Below are 6,848 nucleotides of genomic sequence, written 5' to 3'. Positions count from 1 at the left end.
CTTCCTACCTCTAATTCCAAAGGAAACACTAGTGAGCATATCATAAGAAGTTACCTTTAAATAAGTTAATACTTAGACTAACCAGATAAACACTGTTTCCAAAGTATAACCATGTGTGTGTTTATGTATGTGTGTATATGTTTGGGTTTAGCCAAGGGCCTCACACAAGCTAAGCACACACCCCACTACTGAGCTCTATCCCATCCCTAATAGGAGAACTTTAATGTCAGTATCATCCCTTAAAAAAAAAAACTTACAAAAAAAATCAGAGGGGGGGAAGGAGTGAGGGAGGTGGGGGAGGGAAGGGATAGTGGGAGAACAACAAAGGAGGGGCTAAAATGCTTGACAAGAAATGTTTTCATTAGGCCCTGAATCAAGACTAGTGATTGCTGTAGCTATTGGTTTCAAACAAGAGCCTAGAGTAATATCTTTCTTTGGTCTGTGGGCTATTCATTGTTGCAGTGAGAATGGTCCATTTGATGGGAAGAAACATAGTGAAAAAAGAAAAACAAAAGAAATGTTTTCATTACCTTACTCATGTAACTGTAACCCCTCTGTTCAGCATCTTTACAATAAAATAAAGTTTAAAAATAAATCAGAGACTTAGAAGTTTGTGTTTTGTTTTTGGTTTTGTTTTGTTTTGCTTTTGCTTTTGCTCAGGGTTGGTGCTCCCACTTGAGTCACACCTCCACTTCCAGCTTTTTGCTAGTTAAACTGAGGTAAGACTCTCTCAGATTTATCTTTCCAGACTGGCTTCAAACTTTGATCCATAGATTCCAGTATTCTATATAGCTAGGATTATAGGTGTGAGGCACCACTACCTAGGAGAAAATCAGGGAGATTTTTTGCTCAAGGCTAGCACTCTACCACTTGAGCCATAGCTCCACTTCCTGCTTTTTTCCCCTTTAGTAGTTTACTGGACATAAGAGTCACAGACTTTCCTGCCCAGGCTGGCTTCGAACTATGATCCTCAGATCTCAGCTTCCAAGAATGCAGGAGTAAGCCTCTGGCTCCTGCTTAACTCTCTTCTTCATGCTATTCTCTTTGGCTATCAGAAAATAAATAAAGCTGTGCTCACTTTAAATTTGTTCTCAGGAACATGAATCCAAAATGGAGCATGCCCCACACACCAATCCTGATAGAAAAGAACAGTCAGGACAAAGCATAACGGAGGGCAATATAAAGTATGGTTTTCATGCCAAGTAACCAAAACCCCTGAATGAGGGCAAGGACAATAAAGCCATGTGGCCTGGAAGGCCATGGAAAGTCACCTGGACTCTTGCTTGCTGCTCTCTAAGGAGGTACTTTGCCTTCCTCTGTGCCAGAGGCTTTCCATTGTAGCTTGCCACTCAGCTGGAGAGCATGGTTGTGCAGCCAAGCTGCTCACAGGTGACGGGCAAGGAGCTGAGGTGAGCCAAGCCCAGGGAGAAGACTCTAATTATATCCCAGAAATTAGGGCACATTTAACTCCTGAGAGCCCTGTGCTAAAATCCTGGCTAGCAACAGGCAGCAGGAGGGTTGTCTCTGTAAATTGGCAACCTAATGGGTGCCCATGCCTCCAGGTCTTTTATTTTCTTAAGTCCCAGTCCATCTGGACTTTATTTTGGCATGGTTGATCTAGGTTGCAAATTTGTAGCAAGAGCTATGTTTGTATTTCTCAGCCTACTTTAGAGGCTCTCCCTCCTTTCCCAGAGGGAAGAAGACACACAGAGGGACTTTTGTATCTTCTGCTTATTCTTATATGTTTTTAAGTATCACTAGCCTTATCTCTCACATGATGTTCGTGTGTGTGTGTGTGTGTGTGTGTGTGTGTGTGTGTAGCCAGCTTTGCACCTCGATCTCAGCTTTCTGAGTATCTAGGATTAATATGTAAGCCACCAGCACCCAGTTACATGATGTTCTTTACTTATTGCAGAAAGACATATCCTTGGCTGTCCCTGCCCATGCCAGGGCCAAGCAGAGCAGAGGTGAACCAAACCTTGACATGGGGAAGGCGCTGAGTGGAGGCCAGGCTCAGTCACCAGCGAGTCTCTTCTACAAACTTGGCTTGCAAAATCACAATTCCAATATCAACTTTACTCTCAAATAGTGCAGCTGAAAAAGGTCAAAGTAACTATTAAAAGTCCTTTGCAATAACAATGAAGTTGTGGTGGACAAAACACCCAAGCTGTGCCCTGCAAGGGGCTGGACTCCTGGAATGCATTCCCTTTTGAAGTCCTCTCCCACAGGGATGGCTTTGGCAATGTGGCCTGATTTTGGCTAATGGCCTGTTAAGGAAGCCACCTTAAGAGCCTTGTGAGGTGCTTTCACTTTAGTCTGTCCTTGGAGCATCCCCCTTTTTAGGACCCAGCTACTCTGTCTTCAAAAATCCCTGGCTGACCAGCCCACAAGATGGGATGTGTAGGGAGGATAGAGAAGTATGGAAAATGAACTTCCTGTAGAGAAACAGGAGCCCACTTGAGTTCCAGCTGAATGCAGTTACCTGAGTCTTACCAGGTATGACAGAAGAACCTACCTACCTATCCACAGGGCCATGGAAAATACCAAATCAAGCCACTAAGTTCTGGAGTTGTTACACAGCAGTAGATATCTGAAACAAGGAGAAATGCACATGCAGTAAATGCCATGGAGGTTAAACCAGAGAGAAAAAGGCACAGCTGGGCATAGACAACCACAAGCACAAACACAAAACCACAAGCCAGGAGAGAAGCCGTGTTCAAATTGTAAAACACGTTTGCTGCTCATTAGGTTATTTTTTTAAGTTACTAATTTTAAAAGTGCTATGAGTGATGTCAAAATGTCTGCTCTAGGAATTACCATTCCTTAGGGAAAGTCCTGTCAGGACTACTAGTAAACTGGTGACTCCCAGCCCAGAGAAGAGTGAGCAGAACTGGAGATATTCTAGGGCTAGCAGAAGGCAGAGTGGCTTCCAGAAGTGATCGACATCTTTTTATAGAAAGATGTCAATCAGGGCTGGAAAGGTGGCTCAGTGGTAGAGCGCTTGCCTTGCATGCCTGAGGCCCTGGGTTCGATTCCTCAGCACCACATAAGCAACAAGAAAAAAGCCGGAAGTGGCGCTGTGGCTCAAGTGGTAGAGCGCTAGCCTTGAGCTGAAGTGCTTAGGGACAGCGCCCAGGCCCAGAGTTCAGGCCCCACGACCGGACCCCCCCCCCAAAAAAAAAAGAAAGATGTCAATCAGCAAGTTAGGAGTTGCACCACAAGACAGAATATGTAGCCAGGCACAGGTGGCTCATGCCTGTAATTCTAGCTACTCAAGAGACTGAGATCTGAGGATCATGATTCGAAGCCAGCCCAAGCAGGAAAGTCTGTGAGACTCTTACCTCCAATTAATCACATAAAAAGTCAGAAGTGGTAGTGACTCAAATAGATGCTCTCTTTGAGCAAAAGAAGCCCAGAGACAGTGCCCAGGCCCAGAGTTCAAGCCCCAGGACAAGCAAAAGAAAAAAAAAAAAAGAAAAGAGAGGGCTGGGAAGGTGGCTCAGTGGCAGAGTACTTGCCTTGCATGCATGAGGCCCTGGGTTCGATTCCTCAGCACCACATAAGCAGAAAAAAAAAAAAGACAATCTGTCTGTCTGTCTGTCTGTGTCTGTGCCTCTATGACTAGTCTGAGAAAGAAAAGACCTGTCCTTTGTCCCATGGCTGAGGCAGTACTAGGTTCAGTCCCCAGCTCAAGGACCTTTTACTAAGACTTGTGGCTAAGTCTTGAACTCTCTCAACTCATCAACTTGAAGCCAAACTAGCGCTGCAGTTGTTCTCAGCCAATGGTGACACAATGAGATGTATAAAGCTGGTATGAATGAACTCTAGTTGACTGAAAAATACACTATGTGATGTCTGTGAAAAATTAGGGAAATTACAGGGTGGTTAAGTAGGGCATGACATTTGGGAAAGTACTTAAAAATTATTTTAAAGGTGATATACAGTGGAGTTAGTTATATAAGTCAGGTAAAGAATACATTTTTTTCTGAACAATGTCATTCCTTTCCTTGCTCTCTCCCAGTTTTTCTCTCCCATCCACACCCACAAGTTGTACAGTTCATTTTCAACATAGTGTGTAGTAAGTACCATTGTTGCATTTGTTCACCTTTTTTCCTTCCATTTCTGTGGTACTTCAAAAACAAAAAAACAACTTACCAGGTACCAATGGCTCAGGCCTGTAATCTTAGCTACTCAGGAAAGTGAGCTCTGAGGACTGTGATTTAAAGCTAGCCTAGGCAGAATAGTCCAATTAACTAGCAAAAAATAGAAAGTGGAGGTGTGGCTCAAGTGGTAGAATATTAGCCTTGAGGGAAAAGTTGAGAAATTAAGCTCTGAATTTAAGCCCTAGTATCTGCACAAAAACAAACAGAAAAATTGGTGTCAGTGTCTCACACCTGGAATTCAAGCTAGTAAGGAGGTTGAGACCTGAGGATCCTGGTTCAAAGCTAGGCAGGGCAGGTAAGTCTGTGAAATTCTTATCTCCAATTAATCACCAGAAAACCGGAAGGGCATCAGGGCTTAAAGAGGTAGAGCACTAGCCTTGAGAGAAAATGCTCAGGACAGTGCCCAGGCCCTGAGTTCAAGCCCCCACGACCAACAAAAAAATGAATTAAACAACTTGCTAGGTGCTGGTGGCTCACTTCTATAATCCTAGCTACACAAGAGGCCGAGATGGGAGGATCTCAGTTTGAAGCCAGTCTAGGCAGAAAAATCCTCAAGATTCCATGTCTAATTGACCAATACAAACAGGGCTGGAGGTGTGGCTCCAGAGGTAGAGTGTTTGGGTGAGCAAACAATCAAAACAAGGGCACAAAGCCTTGACTGCAAGCCCATGAACAGGCAAAATAAAACAACTTACAGTTAGTTCACAGTGGCTCATGCCTGTAATCCTAGTACAAGTCTAAGATAGGGAGTTTTGCAGTTTTGAAGCCAGCCTAAGCAAAAAGTTTGTCAGACTCCATCTCAGTTAATAAAACGATTGATGTGGTCAACAACAGGGAAGCATAAATAGAAGAATCACAATTCAGGCTAACTGGACATAAAGCAGACTCTATTTGAAAAAAAAAAAAAAAGAAAGAAAGAAAGAAAGCATAAAGGACTACAATCATGGATCTTGTCAGGGAATGTCTGCCTAACAAGCCAAAGGCCCCGAGTTCAAACCCCAGAACTGCAAATAAGCAAGCAACTTATCTTGGCAAAGCAAGGCACGACAAAGAACATAAAACTGAGCCAGGGAGCAGTGTGAAGAGGCGAAAAGGACCCCCAGACAGACCAAAGCTGGGGCCACTGCATCCTGGCACAGAGCCTCAGTCCCAAGAGAAAGGCTGAAGGTGATACTAAAAGAGATAAAACAAAGGGGAAGGATGAGCCACAGAGATCTGACAGGTTGTCTGCGAAAACTGATCCTCCAAAGCCAGAGCACAAGCCACAAAAGCCCCTGAGAAGAAGAGAGAGAAAGTACCCAAAGGGAAGAAGGGGAAAGCTGACACTGGCAAAGATGGAAATAACCCTGCAGAAAATAGAGGTGCCAAGCAGACTAGGCACCGAAAGCTGAAGGTGCTGGAGATACCAGGTGAAGTGTGTGCATTTTTGATAACTGTGTACTTGGGGTGACTGGACAGTTGGAAATACTACTTTTTATCAAGTTTTATAAAAATGCAAAATTTGGTTTTACTATGTTGTTAGCACACAGGACACTTGTTGGGGGGAAAGGAGCATCTGTTCCTAATAGAATGTCTCCCAAGCTGGATAAATATAGGGGAGAACACCTTTCCCTGCTCATTTTGAGAGGCTTCTTGTTGGATCCCTGGAGGAGGGATTCCCTTGTTTTGACACACAACCACTTTGTGATGTGGGAAAACTCAAAATAACTATTATCCACCTCCTTTTCTGTCATCCGCATAGACTTAACACCCTTACAACCAGAGACCATGGGACCTTGCCCTTCCCTGGCCCCAAATTGTTTTTCCAATGTGCCAGGCCGTCTGGATGTCACATCAGCAGCAGCAAGATGGTGTTCGTTAAGAGAGCAGTGGTTTCTTCTTCTAAATCAAAGATTTTTTTCAGGTTTGTAATTCTGCCATTTTCATTGCCTGAAAGTCAGGGTCGGCTAGTGAAGAGTTGTTAAACAACATGTTTAATATGAAATGGCAAACCTCGCTCTAAACTTCCCCTATTCAGAGCTGCAAAGGAAGATGTCCATGAGTGTTATAGTGGCTTTCTGATTTTGATAATCCATCTAAGAAGGGAGTTTGAAAGTTGTTGTCAAAAAAGAAAAAAGATTGCCCACGTCCTGCCTGAAATATCATGAAAAGTATCTTTAACAAAGCTGGATAACGTCTGGCTTGGGAAAAACAAAAACAACAACAAAATAACACAATTTAGCCAGACATGTTGGCTCACACTATAATCCCAACACTCAGAAGGCAGAGTCTGATTGTGAATGTGAGGCCAGCATGGCTATATAGCAAGACCTTGTCTCAAAAAAGACCAAACAGAACATAATTTTATTTTATTTTTTTGGTCCTGGGGCTTGAACTCTGGGCCTGGGCGCTGTCCCTCAGCTCTTCAGCTTGAGGCTAGCACTCTACCACTTGACCTACAGCGCCACTTCTGGTTTCCCGGTGGTTTATTGGAGATAGGAGTTTCACGGACTTTCCTGCCTGGGCTGGCTTTGAACCATGATCCTCAGATCTCAGCCTCCTGAGTAGCTAGGATTACAGGCGTGAGCTACCGGCACCCAGATAAGAACACAATATTTTATTTCTATTCTCTCTTTATACTTTCAGGACTACAGTTCATGTGCATGTACTTGTATATAATAATATAGATAGGAAAGGGTAAAAAAG

At 43.6% G+C, this 6,848-nt stretch overlaps 1 non-coding gene and 1 pseudogene across 1 annotated transcript; both read left to right on the top strand.

The window, feature by feature from the left end:
- The first annotated feature begins 362 nt into the window (after positions 1-362).
- LOC122106583 lies at positions 363-495 on the top strand. The gene has a single exon (XR_006147211.1). It is a non-coding gene; the product is annotated as a small nucleolar RNA SNORA2/SNORA34 family (small nucleolar RNA).
- A 4,611-nt stretch (positions 496-5,106) lies between these two features.
- LOC122106470 lies at positions 5,107-5,576 on the top strand (annotated as a pseudogene).
- The last annotated feature ends 1,272 nt before the right edge of the window (positions 5,577-6,848 follow it).

Source organism: Dipodomys spectabilis, unplaced genomic scaffold (genome assembly GCF_019054845.1).
Source record: "Dipodomys spectabilis isolate Male_0828 unplaced genomic scaffold, ASM1905484v1 ptg000042l, whole genome shotgun sequence".
Taxonomy (NCBI): domain Eukaryota; kingdom Metazoa; phylum Chordata; class Mammalia; order Rodentia; family Heteromyidae; genus Dipodomys; species Dipodomys spectabilis.
The sequence above is the reverse complement of the archived record's forward strand: the minus strand, read 5'-3'. Positions and strand labels throughout refer to the sequence as shown.